General features: G+C 44.4%; 1 protein-coding gene across 4 annotated transcripts in view; it reads right to left on the bottom strand.

Moving 5' to 3' along the window:
- The window catches only part of AGTPBP1 (ATP/GTP binding carboxypeptidase 1), a 2604148-nt gene extending 2590513 nt beyond the window's left edge, over positions 1-13635 (bottom strand). For 2 of the 4 annotated variants that reach the window (XM_069625853.1, XM_069625856.1), the window contains exon 1: positions 13518-13635. The gene's annotated coding sequence lies outside the window, so the exon portion shown is untranslated. The remainder of the gene's footprint in view (positions 1-13517) is intronic. The other 2 variants (XM_069625854.1, XM_069625855.1) reach the window with 2 other exon arrangements.
- Between the last annotated feature and the right edge of the window lie 545 nt (positions 13636-14180).

The raw sequence follows: 14180 nt of genomic DNA, 5'->3' as shown, positions 1-14180 counted from the left end.
GTAAACAGTATCATGGATATAGCCAAGTTCACAGCTGTAAATACATTGGATTCTCATTAAAAGAACTGAATAAACACTGACCACCTGCCGCCTATACCCAAAACCAGTTAATAGCAGACTACTCCCTTGCTGAAATAAATGACCCCGATTGGTAGTTGCAGTCTACCACACAACGTATTAACACACAGAAACAGACAAGAAAGCGACAGAGTCAAAGATGGAAAATAACTTAACCACCACAAAATTACTTTCGCTCTGGCAGGGAAATGTGAAATAAACTATATTTCCCTCAACTAACTGCACCCCTGAGCCCTTCTGCATAAAACCCTTTAAACAGGAACAAGGCTATATGGAGGATGCTTCCTTTAGCAGACCTCTATTATGTGGCCAATATGACACACTCCATCATAATAGGAGGACAGGGCACCAATGACAGAGTAACTTCTTTATTCAGTTACATCAGCTGAGACGCCAACCACGTAGTGGAATCCTTGCTTCCCACAATAACACTCTTGTGCATAACACATACAGGTAAAGTTCATGAAACAATACTAGTTGCTCTAGTCCCTACTTCTAACATAAGCGACTAACAGGTGCCACTGGCCGAGCAACTTCTTTAGAGGGAGAGAAACAGTACTGATGCCGACTACAGCCCCCTTTCGAGGGCACGGTTAGCGTCAATGCTACATAGACGCCCTTCCACCAAGAGCAAGGGCCACTCGAAATAATTCCCCCGGCAGCCACACGGAATCGACAGTACCAGTTAACCCAACTGCCCCTGTAAAGTACAGGCAGCTAAGGGTAATAACGGGCACTCTGCAAAAGACACAGAGCCCTCCCGGGGGAACACTGAGCACACCGTCATGCTCAGCAAAGGTTACCGGACCCACAGAGTGCATATTTCCGTAATGGTTCGACATAAACACTGGTCCGACACAAACAAAATGGATACCCAATATGCCGCAGATCATACAGTGCTTCTATCTCTTCGGCCAGAAAGTGGCTCTCAGTCCACCTGGACAAGTGTGGGCAAATAAGATACTTAAAACCTTAAATTAAATGAGTGACACGCAACTGTATCCCAGAGCTGATAATTTTTCTAATGGTATTTCCCTTAAGAACGTCCTGCCGGCCTAACGAAAAGAAATTACTGACAGAAATCTTCATTTGGGTTGACTTTAGACTTGCGTCCATAGCGTAGCGTGCTGCACAACACAGTCAGCCCAGAATAAGGGGATGCCCACCAGCACATGCCGTGGATAATTTATGTCCTTTCATGAACAACTCCTGCTTTCATTTATATGTTCGCCCAATCGCTGCCCGCTCCCAGGGAGTGCATAATTATGACAAAAATGGGAAGTACCCCCCCCCCCAACTATGAGTGAACTTAGGAGCAACTAAACGGGCGCTTTAAAGGGGTACAGCTCCCCTATGGAACATCCCTCCACCTCATAATGAAGTGTCACAGAAAAGAAACACCAGCGCTACACTCGCCCGCTATGCCAAAGATCAGTCAGGTGGCAGATGAACGGCTGTTACCGTGACCCGCTTCTCCTCGCTTCACTTGACCTCGGACGCTCCTCTTAGGTGAGACTATGAAACAGACCGGACTGGCATGTTAAAAGCAGACTGAACCGCCGAACAGGGTTGGCAGCCGGCCCTCGTTACCATCTCCACTCCACAGTTCCCCGTCAGGAAGACATGCGCATCACAGGGCGGACAGGCACGCCGACTATCTCCGGGCACCTGAGGGAAGTCAGCACCTCTCTCACTCCTTCACACTTCCCCATTTCCTGCTCATCACTTACGCATGCTTAATTTCCCTGGGCTGTACCAAGTACTACCATGCCCCAGGGGGGACCCAGAAAAAGAGGAGGTAAAATCTCCTTGCAGATAATAAACCCCCTCCACCCCCCTCAGAACGGACAGCGCTGATAGCTGCCATTTCAAGAAACCTTAAAAGGGCAACCCACGAATAAAACACAAGAGAAATACAGCTCTTACTTAATACACAAGACACGTGTTGTGGAAGTTTGACAATACTAAACAAACATGCATATAAGTGGAACACAGATGGCAAATATCTGAGGAAAAGAAAAAGAAAAAAAAATCCCCAAACAAAGAGTCAGACATGCCCCACTATAACAAACCCAGGCATTTTATAAAGGAAGAGTTTATATTTACAGTAGCACACATTTTCATGTTAATTTCACTGTTTTTTCATATTACATACACAATCTGATCGGACACGCAGGAGAGGGGAGAAAAGCAGACGGGATGGGTCACGCTAGGGAGGGACTGAAGAAACAGCCTAACAGCAGTCTAAAGATTCAGAGAACCCCCATCCCTCCACCAGTCCCTCATTAAGCACCTGGCTGACAAGATCATTCCTGGGCTGTGGTGGCAGAATGTATAACCTCCAAGTGCTGGATCAGATCATCGCTGTGACCTGGGAAGTGACCGAGAAGCAGGTCTCTGCTGCAGGAGTGTCCTCCCTTCCCGTGTGTCCGCCCTGAGGCGCTGAAACTTAACGGCACAAGCCACCTGAAGGAGCTTGATCAAGGAGTGGGGGCTAGTACAAGGCCTGTGGAGTCTAACACCATAAAGGTGCACTTTACAGAGGAAGAGGGCACTGGGAAGAACTCTACAGATGCCAGGGGCCGAGGTGAAGACCGCTCCGACCAAATCTAAAGAGTCAGTCGATTAGCAAGAGGGTCAGCTGGAACGCTGCTGGTGGCAGCAGCAGGAAGAGGTGCAAGAGTCAGCCACAGGGAAACAATGTGGGGGGTGGGAGGGACACAAAAAGGCAAGTCCATATTCCATGACCCTGAATAGGGAGGACCTGCAAGAATGCCTCAGGGGCATGGAGGAAAGAATGATGAACTCCCTTCAGGACCAATTCGTGAAAAATGAAGGAAGACTTTGAGCTCATTGCAACGATCAATCAAACCCATATTTTCTAAAATGTTAATAGCCAAAAACATTGCTTACAAGTGGATATTCCCGTTTGCTTCTTCCCTTCCCGCGTGAACAGGAGACCAAAGAGTCACGACTTGCGAGGAGGGGCTATCGCTAATGAACATGGAAGAAGGAGCCCACCAGATGCAAATGTCTAGATCAGTTCAATCTGGAGAGGGCAATAGGACCATGGGAATGGTCTGGGAAAAGGGGGAAGGAGAGGAGGCAGAGAAGTAATACTGAAAGGCCCCAGACCAAATGAAAGGATGGGTACTCTACAGGGGGTGGTGGAGTGGAGCTAAATTACTTATTGGGATATGAAAGGGCTGCGAATAGGAGGAGATAGGAGGAGAAAAATCTATTGAGAAGGAGAGGTACCCGGAGGGAGGGGAGGTGGGGGTTGATCTTGGTATCTGTCATGGGGTGTAGTTCACCACGCCTGGGGAGGTTCCCGGGGTTCAGCCAAGTGCAAGGCCCCAGGTTAGTATCTGGGTTGGTTCTTGGGAAGAAGGAAGGTATGGAATGGGGGGAAAAGGTGGTGTGGGGGGGCGAGTTGAGTCTCAGGAAGTTGGGCGGGAGGGGGGTGTTATGTGCAACTGAGTCTCTATCTCCTTCTGACAGTGCCAGCAAAGTCTCTGAGCCATCTGCACTTTATTTCGTCTACCCAGAACTTCTCGGGTTGGCAGTAAGTTTAATTTGAGTCTCAATGTTTGGGATCTAAAAAGCCTTGAGGGGTATTTTTTTAAAGTAAGGAGCAACGTTGTTGTAATTTTTGTTTGTCCAGACAAAATGGTCACCAAAACACTGATACTGCATTAAATTCTCTTAAAGTGAAATCCACACATGTCTGAAATGTTTTTGTTTAACCAAATAAGCTGTTGCTCTCAGGTCTTCTGTTGAGGCCCCTATCGTTCGCAGTATCTTCAAACAGTCAGCCCCCCCCAATCCGTTAAGACATTGCACAAATCTTTCAACCAGAGTACATTTAATCTCTCGTAAACTGAGGCAGTATACTCGAAAAAATCTGTAACTTCCCCCAATCAATCATGGTCTGGATAGGAAGCTGCCTCAATTCGCAAAGTAGCCCCACCAATGGCACTGAGTGCGGGAGACACAAAACCACTCTCCAGATGATCGCCTCAAATTTTGACCAGTCAATTAATACATTCCTGGTTTGTACTCCAAAGGTTCGTTTTGGTACAATTTGTTGTTAATACAGTTTTAACACTGGGAGGAAAGAGAATCTACCAAATTTGACGTCAAACTGGCGGAGCTGCGCTGCTGCCCCCATAAACTTGGCCTTGAGGTCAATCAGTAAATCGGGCCCTCCCCCATTATCGTAAATGCGAGACCCAATATATTTACCACTTCAAGGCTACAGCCCCTCAGATTCCAAGAAAAAAAGTTATGCATTTTTTTTATTTCCTCCCTTTAACACCAATACTTTGGATTTTACTGTATTTATTGACAAAACCCAAACTTCCCAAAAATTCTTCCACCGCGTACAAGGCTCTTTGTAAGCCAATCTGTGTCAAATCGCAGATGACATGTCATCTGCGTACAATAAATGTTGGATTTTAAACTCACCCAGCCTAGGGAAGTTTGTCATTATCCGGCTCAAATGATGCAAAATTCCTTCGATATAGAAACTGAAGAGAAAAGGCGCCAACACACACCCTTGGCGAAGACCAGTTTGTCTCTATCCAAGGTGTATAGAATCTGTGGGCATCTAATCTTACTTTAATCCGCGTGCCCACATGCAGAGCCTCCAAAATCCCCACCAGGGGAACAGGACAGCCATTTTCTTGTAGAATTTTCCATAGCAAGGCCCCGTTTACATGGTCAAAAGCCTAACTAATGTCCAAAACCGCCAAAAACACAAAGGTACAGACTTGCTTGGCATGAGAGTGGTTCCAGTACAAAACTATTTAGGGAGGTTCCCATGCCCTGCTGGAACCCAGTCTGAATTGGGTCCAGGCACTTGGAGTCACGTGCCCAAATTTGGAGTTCCTTCAGCAACATGTTATTCGAAACATCCAACAATGAGATGGGTCTGTAAAACAAGGGTGAGGATCTATCTCTGCCTTTAAAGATAAGAAGTACAGTGGCCGCAGACCAGGTTTCAGGGAACTCCTTTTTAATCAAAATATTTGCGAACAATACTGACAATAGTTTAGACCAAACAAATATGTTTGATTTAAGGGTCAAATTTGAAGGGCCATCAGGGCCTGGAGTGGTTGATTTTTTTTGTTGAAGAATCGCTTCGCAATGTCGTTAAGCTGCCACTTAAAAGCCCCCTTCCAGCTGGTCTGCGACCACACCGGGTTCTCTTTTAACCCTGCTTTCACAGAAAGGTCCCAAAAGTGTTTAACCCAAACTTCCTCTAACATTGGCTGGGTTTCGCAAAAAGCAAACTCTACCATAAGGCTTTATCAGTTGCCAAAATCTACCCGAGTTATTACCCGACATGCCAGCATTTTTTCGGCATCATTAATGTACATTAAAAATTGCCTACCCATGACCCAATTCTTGTAATCTTTTTTTACCCTCCAAACCTCTTTAAGGCATCCTCTCGGGAGTGCCTTCTTCAATCTTGTTAACTCCCTTCGCATCAGTTTTTTCCGGACCTGGATCCCCCTGTCAAAACCATGACTACCCCCCCACCTTTGACGCCCTTCTTTTCAGATCGTTTTCTGTAGTGAGGCTTCCCAAAACGGCTGCTATGGAAGGAAAACCCTTCCGGTGAACAGAGGAAACCCAGCCCCTCTGCGCTCAACCCTGCAATCTCGGCATCAAATGCCCTTGCCAATTTTGAGGACCATTTATCCTTGTGATTTCTTGGATTTATTTCCACTACCAAATGCATCTTATTCTCCTGCTTTTTTGGTAAAAGCATAATTTTGCAGGTGATTAATAGGTGGTCGCTTAAATCCAGTTTTTTTACCACCAGGTTTCCACTCTTCAGGAGCAAATCTGAGGAAACAAAAATATAATCTATAGTTGATTTCCAAAGGCCATTTTGCCATGTAGAATTTGGAGAAATCTCTCTCTGGAAATGCCCGTTTAAAATCGAGAGATCCCATACCTCTGCAGAATCCTCTTGCCCCGGTTCTGTAATTCCTTAGAGGTTCGGATTCTATTAGGTACCAAATACCAGGATCATCCAGGCATTCTGCATTAAAATCGCCCGCAACAATCACTGCTGCCCCCCTGGTCAAGTAATTCACCTAAGAATGTAAAGGATAAGGCAGCAAGCTCCTCTTCCAATCGCTTTTTATCTGGGTTTAGGTAAACGTTTACCAGGAGACATTTATTGGGTACACATAGAGCCCCAGATTGCCATTCCAGCAGGGCCACCAGCATGTCACTCCGATCCACTTCAATTCTACGATGGGATATGCCATGGCTCTGTTTAATTGCTGTCAGCAAACCCCCATAAGGCCTTCCTCTCTCGTCCCGCAGAGCCTTAATATATACTAGATCAAAGCCTTCATTGATCGTTGATTCAAGCAGTAAAGTTTCCTGGAGGCAAAATATATAAAACGAAACAAACAAGTCCTGATGATTTAATATATTTTAAAGCCTCTGGAATTCTAGGATTCCAGTGTCCAATTGGACCATCACAAATAGTGTCTGTCCCTAGAACCTCCTTCCCACCTCATAATTTGGCCCCGACTCCACCCATTGTTTGCTATATTTTGTGGAACCCCTTGCATGTATTCCCGTGCACTATACGCGTCAACCTGGTGCACAGGGGATAAACCACGCTCTGTCCTACCCTTTTCTAGGTAAACTGGGGCCAATCTAGAAATTATTGTTGTGCCTGTATCTGCCACTTCAAAACCTAGTGATAAGAAACACTAGGTTTCTGCCAGGATTACCTCTTTGATGATATAAGACCTTAGGTGAAGTTGTGCTACATCCAAGCAGTTTTCATGTACAAACTCAACTGTACTAATATCACCCGTAGTCATCAACCTCAATTTTGGAATTTCATGCATGAGAGATAAGATGTATTGCCTATTCAGCGGGTACCTATTGGAGCTCTCAAATAAACGGCTTAGTAAGATACAAATCTGGTCCTTTTGCACTTTCGTTTTTTTAGGTGGATTATGGGATAATGTCCACTGGGGTTTAAGTCTATCCCCATTATGGTCAATATGAGGGGCAGCTAGCCTATCTACCCTCAGTTTTTGGCACTTTGGCATACGCAAACACTTTTCTTCAATTGTTCGGGATATTGTTCTGGCATTTCAAAATGGGCCTCCCCAATATCCCGATCCCGGGTGAGATCCTTCACTACGACCGGTTTTGAAAATATTACGCACAATGTTTCCTTTGCGTGACCCCCTTGAGGACCCAAAATGGAATTTCCCATCTCCAGTGACTTTAAGCTGGTAGGCCCCAACAATGTTATCGAGCCAGCGCCCCTTAAGACACAACACTTCCTGCCCCCTTGGTCAGTTGTTTTCTCTTTGTCTCCTCCACGTACTCTACCCTCCCCGAAGTTTCATGGGCCTCCCTATCTGTTGGATACACCGAAATTTTACTTAAGTCAAAAGAAGGGCTAACCTCCAACGACTCAGTCGCCTGGGGTCCCAACTCCCTAGTTTGCTTTGCCTCACTAGATGGTTCTTTGGGGCACTTTACTTTGTTTGACCTAAAGAAATCCTTTTTCTTTTTTTCCAGATCGGCCCCATCTACTAGCATTTGCTTATCCACCTCGGCTCTTAACTTTCTCAAAAACTTTCTAAATCGTCTGTTAATTTGTTTAGGGGGTAATTTACAGTTGTTTCCTTTGGGAGGATATTTTTTCCTTAAATTACTGAGCCAATCGTGCCACTCATTGTAAGGAGTTTCTCCTTTGGAGTACTGCATTATCATAGCTTCTCCCTGCTCTGAGGGAGCCCCCAACAAGGAAACTTGCGGTAATGGTGCATCAGCGAAGGAATCACATTGCTGGGGCTGACCCAATTCCGCAACTACCCAGTTCGCTGAGATTGATTCAACTTCTAGTTGCGATTCCTGGCCCACCCGGGCGTTAGTTTTCTCTTTTGAGTATTACATTCTGGTTAGTAACCGCAATTACATACCCTTCCAAAAAATATATCTTCCCCACCAGTTCCCTCATAGGCTGTCTTAGTTCTCGAATCTCAAAGTTGAGGGAATCATACCCTCTATCCATTGAATCAAGGAGCCGGGCTAGGATAGGGAAGGACAGTTCATCTACCACTGTTGCCGAGTCCTCCTCCTACCTGCCTTAAACCACCCCCTCTGCAGCCTGGTCCTTGTGGTCTCCACTCCGAAGTTCGGCCCACTGGGCAGATTCCACTATCCAGTTATAGCCATGTATATCTGACATAACGGACAAAATGTGATATAGGGTATGGTTCTACCAGTGAAAGGATTTTGCCAATGTGCTGATGCAACATTATTTCAGTGAGACCAGCCTCACGAGCAGGGGATTCTGGAACGGACCATGGATTGGTTTTAAAGTCTAATGATAGTCGCACTGATTTGGCCAACTCATGAGAGATAGCCGGTGCCAAAATCGAAACATCTGAGAGCAGATCACCCTCATGTACCATATCATCAGAAACCATCGCTCCTAGGTTGCCTTATATATCGGACAGGACTTGACTTATATTACTTAACACCCCTGCAACAGTGTCCCCCTGTTTACTGTGCAACATACTCAAGAACTTCACCATCAGTCAAGGATTTCCATCCACAGGCTGGATCTTTGCGAGATTCTATAAATTCTACCACAGGCGATCTAACCGGGACCAGATTGAGATGGGGAACAATTATTTGTTCCAGATTTAAGCCCTCTCCTCTTTCCCGTAAACCTGTGGCACTGTCATTTCTTGGTGCGTTGTCAAAGAAGATAACCCATGCTTATTAACGTTACCCACATTATGTTCCACTCACACCAGACCCGATCTACTTCAGGGGGCGCTTATTTTTAGTGACATTTTAACCAAATAGATGAAGTAAATACACAGGCAGCCTAACTACTTTAGACCATACACTTGATCCCACACAAATACAAGATAAAAGCTACTGCATTGGAAAAATTCTATAAAAAGATGCTCTAACCGTTAAAATGCCTTTAAAAAAAATGTAATTAATACTATTCCAAGTTATTACACTTCACATCTAAAACAGAAACAAAAAAAATCCACTAAAATGTTCAATTAACAAAGTGCAATGTGCAGATGTAAACAAGAATAGTATTATGTTATAACCAAGTGCAGAATTGAATTCCTAAAACGTACAGGACAGTTGCATCCACTGAAATATGTTTGAATACAAAAGTGCTAGTAAACATGTAAACGGGGCAAACTAAATAAATTAGTTACAAAGTGCACTGTGCAACATGCATTCTTTAAACAAACAAAACTGAAAGCAAAAAACATCCACTAAAGAATATTTGAAACAAAGTGCAAAATGCATATATAAACAAGCACAGCTATAATTTGTCTTATTTATAGCAAAGTGCAGTGTGCAAAATATTAGCTACCACCCTATGTATTATTGCAATGTAGAGTGCTTTGTACAAGCTGAATCGTTTAAAAACAATGCTAAAATCTAAGCATTAAAATATTCACTCACAAACATAAATAAAACAAATAAAACATCCCTTGTCAAATTTCAAAACATGAAAGGCAAAAATACCCAAATGAAATACGGTGTGTACAATAAATAGGGTTTAAAATGCAAAATCTGCTCCCCACAATTTAGGACTGTCCAAACATAGTTAGCAAAACTGGTTTGTTCAAAATCGTTTACAGCACTAAAGGGCATTAATTTAAAAGGGTCCTGCTTACCAAGACTACCCAGCAAACCGGGAGCTCAAAGGCCCTAGCCCGCACTCGCAACCCCTTCAGTCCATCTCCACGCTACTGTCTTAGGAGCACACAGTAGATAAGTTCCAGCTCAATGTCCCTAAAGGTTTTTCTTTTTATTCTTTAGGAGCATGGGTTAAAGGGAGCTTCAAGGCCGTAGCCCACAGTCACTCCCGCCACCACTACGTAACAACCTCTGCGACTGCCAAAACGAAGGCAGCCTGAGAATAAATTAAGAGTCACCCAGCCACCACCCAAGTCAAAAAGGCCACAAAAGGTTGCTCAGATACCCAGTGTTTAGGAAGCTCAAAAGGCGGAGCCCAAAGACACTCCCCCAATGGACAACAAAAGTCAGCAGTTACGGTTTAAGTCCTTCACTTACTCGGTATGCTGCAGTTTTGGCCAACGTAAAGATTTAGCAAAGTGTAAATTGGTTGTGGACGAGTCTGGCCGAAGGCGAAGAGCGAGCACCAGATACCAGACACACACTGTCCGCACACCGCGCCGGTGTTGTGGATTTATGGGATTCCTCCTTTTTTTTCCCTCCGGACCGCCTGCCAGTAGAAATGAAGGGCAGACTGGAAACTAAGTAAGTGAACACGCTGTTAAGATCCCAGGACAGCATTTTAGCAAACGTTTGCACACATAAAATAATAGCTTTTGCAGATATGTTGATGACCCTTCCATACACCTCAATACCAGTGTTACTGCAGGAACTCTCCACGCTGGAAAAAGTAGCAGGGCTAACAATCAACATGGCCAAATCAGAAGTGTTAAATCTTGGGCTTACAAAAAAAAACCCTGAATGTTTTACAGAAAGTGTCCATATTCAAAACATCAACAGATAGTTAATTTCACCCCAAGGTATGCTATCCTAATTCTTTTTCAAACATATATGGAGCAAATTTCTCTGAGCTACTCTCTAAAATCAAGGCAGATTTGAATAGATGGAATCCGTTACTAATTTCCTGGGTGGGGAGGATAGCCTCAATAAAAATGGTGGCGCTCCCTAGGGTACCTTACCTCTTCCAGGCGCTTCAAGTTAAGGTTCCACTAACGTTGTGTAAATCGCTGAATATACTTATAACTTAATTTATTTGGCAAAACAAACGCCCCAGAATAGCTTTGGAGACTTTGATGGCCCCTAGGTTGAAAGGGGGCTTTGATCTCCAGAACTTTGCTAGACAATATGCAGCAGCTCAGTTTGAGTCCTTCGAGAATGGCTTTCTAATGGCATGTCAAAACCGTGGGCTAGAATGGATCAGGATGTGGCAAAGACTCCCCTAGAGGGGGTGCTTCGGTTGAGTAGATAGGACAGGCCTAGGGATACAAGTGAGTCACATTCTCTCGGTGGTATGCAAAATATGGGACTGCCTTATTAGACAGGGGCAATTGTCCACAATCCCATCCCCATTTACCCCAATACTTTGGAATCCACAGTTTTCCCCAGTAATGTGTCAGAGCTCCTTTGCAAGATGATGGGCAGTGGGGTGCAAAAAGGTGGGAGATATGATGGCGGCTGGGCATCAGATCCCTTGAAGAATGTAAACAACAACTAGGCTTGTCTGAAAAGGATAGGGTGTAATATGAAAAGGGTAGGGTGTAATATTACCAGCTAAGACACTTGTTGAAACAACCCCACATAAGAAGAGCCGGGCAAAGAGACTAGGTTCATTTTGAAAAATGTATAACAACTCATACGGGGGTCAAACGACTAGTATCAAATCTATATGGGATTCTACAGGGTTAAGCCCCTGGCCATATATGCTGAAATGGTAGAGCACCATTGGGGAAGAAGTACCTGTAAACCACTGGGAAACACTCTGGGAACAAATTCCAAAATTAACCAGATCTATCCAAATCAGGGAGGCATGGTATAAGACGATGGTACAGTGGCACTATACTCTGGAGAGACAACGTACAATATTCCCTGGGATAACTCAGGAATGTTGGAGGGGGTGCTCGGGAAGGGGGGACTGGAGGCACATATGGTCGGACTGCCCAGTATTGCAAGTGTTTTGGGAAGATGTTAAGTCTCAGATCCAGAAAATGGTGCAAGGTCGCCAACCTACTACCAGAAAAAATGGATTTGCGGCTCTTTAATCCGGAATTCCAGATCCCAACAAAACCCCAATGCAAAGCGTTTATGATCTTGTTGATAGTGGCTTGGGTGGTAGTAGCGAGCAAGTGGTAGCAGAAAGTGCCTCCTACAAATGTTGAATGGCTCTGCAAAGTATGGGACATAGTGGCCATGGAATGGATCATGTACGGAATACAAGGCAACAGAAACAAATGTTGCCAAGAATGGGGATTGATATTGGACTATCTCTGGGGAGACTATATGCTGCATTGGTGCCCCCAGAACCTGAGAATATTGGATATAATGTAGACACTGAATTTCACTTAGAGGAGACAAGAGTTGTATCACCAAGAGATCCGAGTGCAGGCCACGGGGGGGGGGGGGGTCGTGCTGTTATATATTTCTGAAAAAAGCTAATAAAAAATAAATGTTTTAAAATGTTTTACCAGGGAGTAGGCGAGACAGGAAGGCGGCTGTACAAAAAGGAATGGAAGGAAGGAAATGTTCAGTATTTGATCCGAAGTTCTGCCTGTCTCCCTTTTCGTCCCTTGAGACGATCTTAAGCGGAGAGAAGAAGCAGCACTCAGAAAGGGGTGGAACATAAGCCCTATTTAAAAACGAACTGCCACTGAATGCTTCATAGAGAAGTCCATCTAACCTTTATATATGAACCCTTTCACTTTGAAACGGGATGACATCATTATGAACTCAGATGTGACGCCTCTATTATTTCTGTTGGTTGCTTCGCCAACTAAAATGTGATCATAAAAACCGGTCTAATATTTTTTACTAAAAAAACGAAAAATATGCAAACATCTAGATAAACAACAGTAAAGTAGGAAAACTTATATTCATATATTTTTCAGCAGAGAATAAATACACAAGGACACTACTATTGTTAACAAGAGGCGTAGTGGGGAAAAATAGCTCATGTGAAATATTGTGACCAGTGAGACCACCCCGAGTGCTGCATCTGAAAGAACCTGTAAATTGCGGACTGCTGAGCCATAGCATGGCATAAAGTAAACAAGATATTGGTGTAATGGTGCTTTATTTCGAAAATTGTGAACATTGCGCCGTACATTGTTACTTAACCTGTTATTGTAAACAAGATCTGCATTCGTTCCGTTTTTTTAATGAAAATGAGAATATACCAACATCTCAATGTAACAGTAAAATGATGAATGTCCAGTTTTACCCTACCTACAATTACATTTAATATTCTTAGTTTTAATTGTAAAAACGGGTTGCTCCTTTTCCACACAATATTAATCACATTAAAACACAATAATAATTCAACCAATAGACATATCAAAAGGGAAGTTGTGAAAGCCAATGGGCTATATTGTGAGCAGGCAAGAAAACGCTCCGCGATCTGCTGCTTCTGTCTAAGGCAACCGAAGGACAGGAGTTACAGGCATTCCTAAGGATACCATAAGTGTCAAAGCACCTGCTCCTCCCAGTATAACATGGCCTTGGAAACCACAGAATCCAATAGGCTCGCGATTGTTCATGGGGAGGGTAACTGGTAGCCCGCCTGGCACAGCATGTTGGCCACCCCGGAGATGCGCTTTCTTCGCGGAGTACATTTTCTGAAGGAAATGGTGCACACGCAAATAAAAAAATCTTACCCGATCAACCCCGTCTTCTTTTGAAGCGCCGCGCGCCGCTCTAATACCTCAGACGCCTGCGCCTGCAAAGAGGGTAGCGACTGGTTCCCATTAGAGGAAGGGCCCTAGCAACACATCCACATCACGTGACTTACACCTAAGCTACGTCACCTTGGACACGATGTCGATGCCAATATATCAACTAGCGGAGAGATGCTAGAGTGTTGGCATTGGCAACCGGGTTAGCAATAAGACGATTCATTGCTCTCCTCCCTTCCTAACACACTTTCCCTCTAGGTGATCTGCGGTGAATCAAGATTGTTTTGGGACTTGTCGGATGCGTGCATCAATTGTGTTCATGTGCACGTGTGTTTGGAGGTTGGGTATGCAGATGGTGTTAGCCAAGGTGGGGCAGGTAAAGGAGATAGGTCCAGAAGTGATACGGGTTCGTGTGGGATAGACTGGGAATGCCAAGAGTACGTAACGGAAATATGTATTATTCCTGCTTTTCCTGGTCTGCACGGCACCATGTAACTGCGACGAGGAAAGGGTGCGTGCGAGTAATGCCCCGTTTTAAGGATGGTACTCTTCAGTATTCTCTTGCTTTTCATATTCAAAGGTATGAGTGTAATGTAAATGATTGGTACACCGAACCATTACCACGCACAGCCATGCAGACACACG

This window comes from Ambystoma mexicanum, chromosome 6p, assembly GCF_040938575.1.
Source record: "Ambystoma mexicanum isolate Mex_15411 chromosome 6p, UKY_AmexF1_1, whole genome shotgun sequence".
Classification (NCBI taxonomy): domain Eukaryota; kingdom Metazoa; phylum Chordata; class Amphibia; order Caudata; family Ambystomatidae; genus Ambystoma; species Ambystoma mexicanum.
This window is presented reverse-complemented; position numbering and strand designations above follow the sequence as displayed.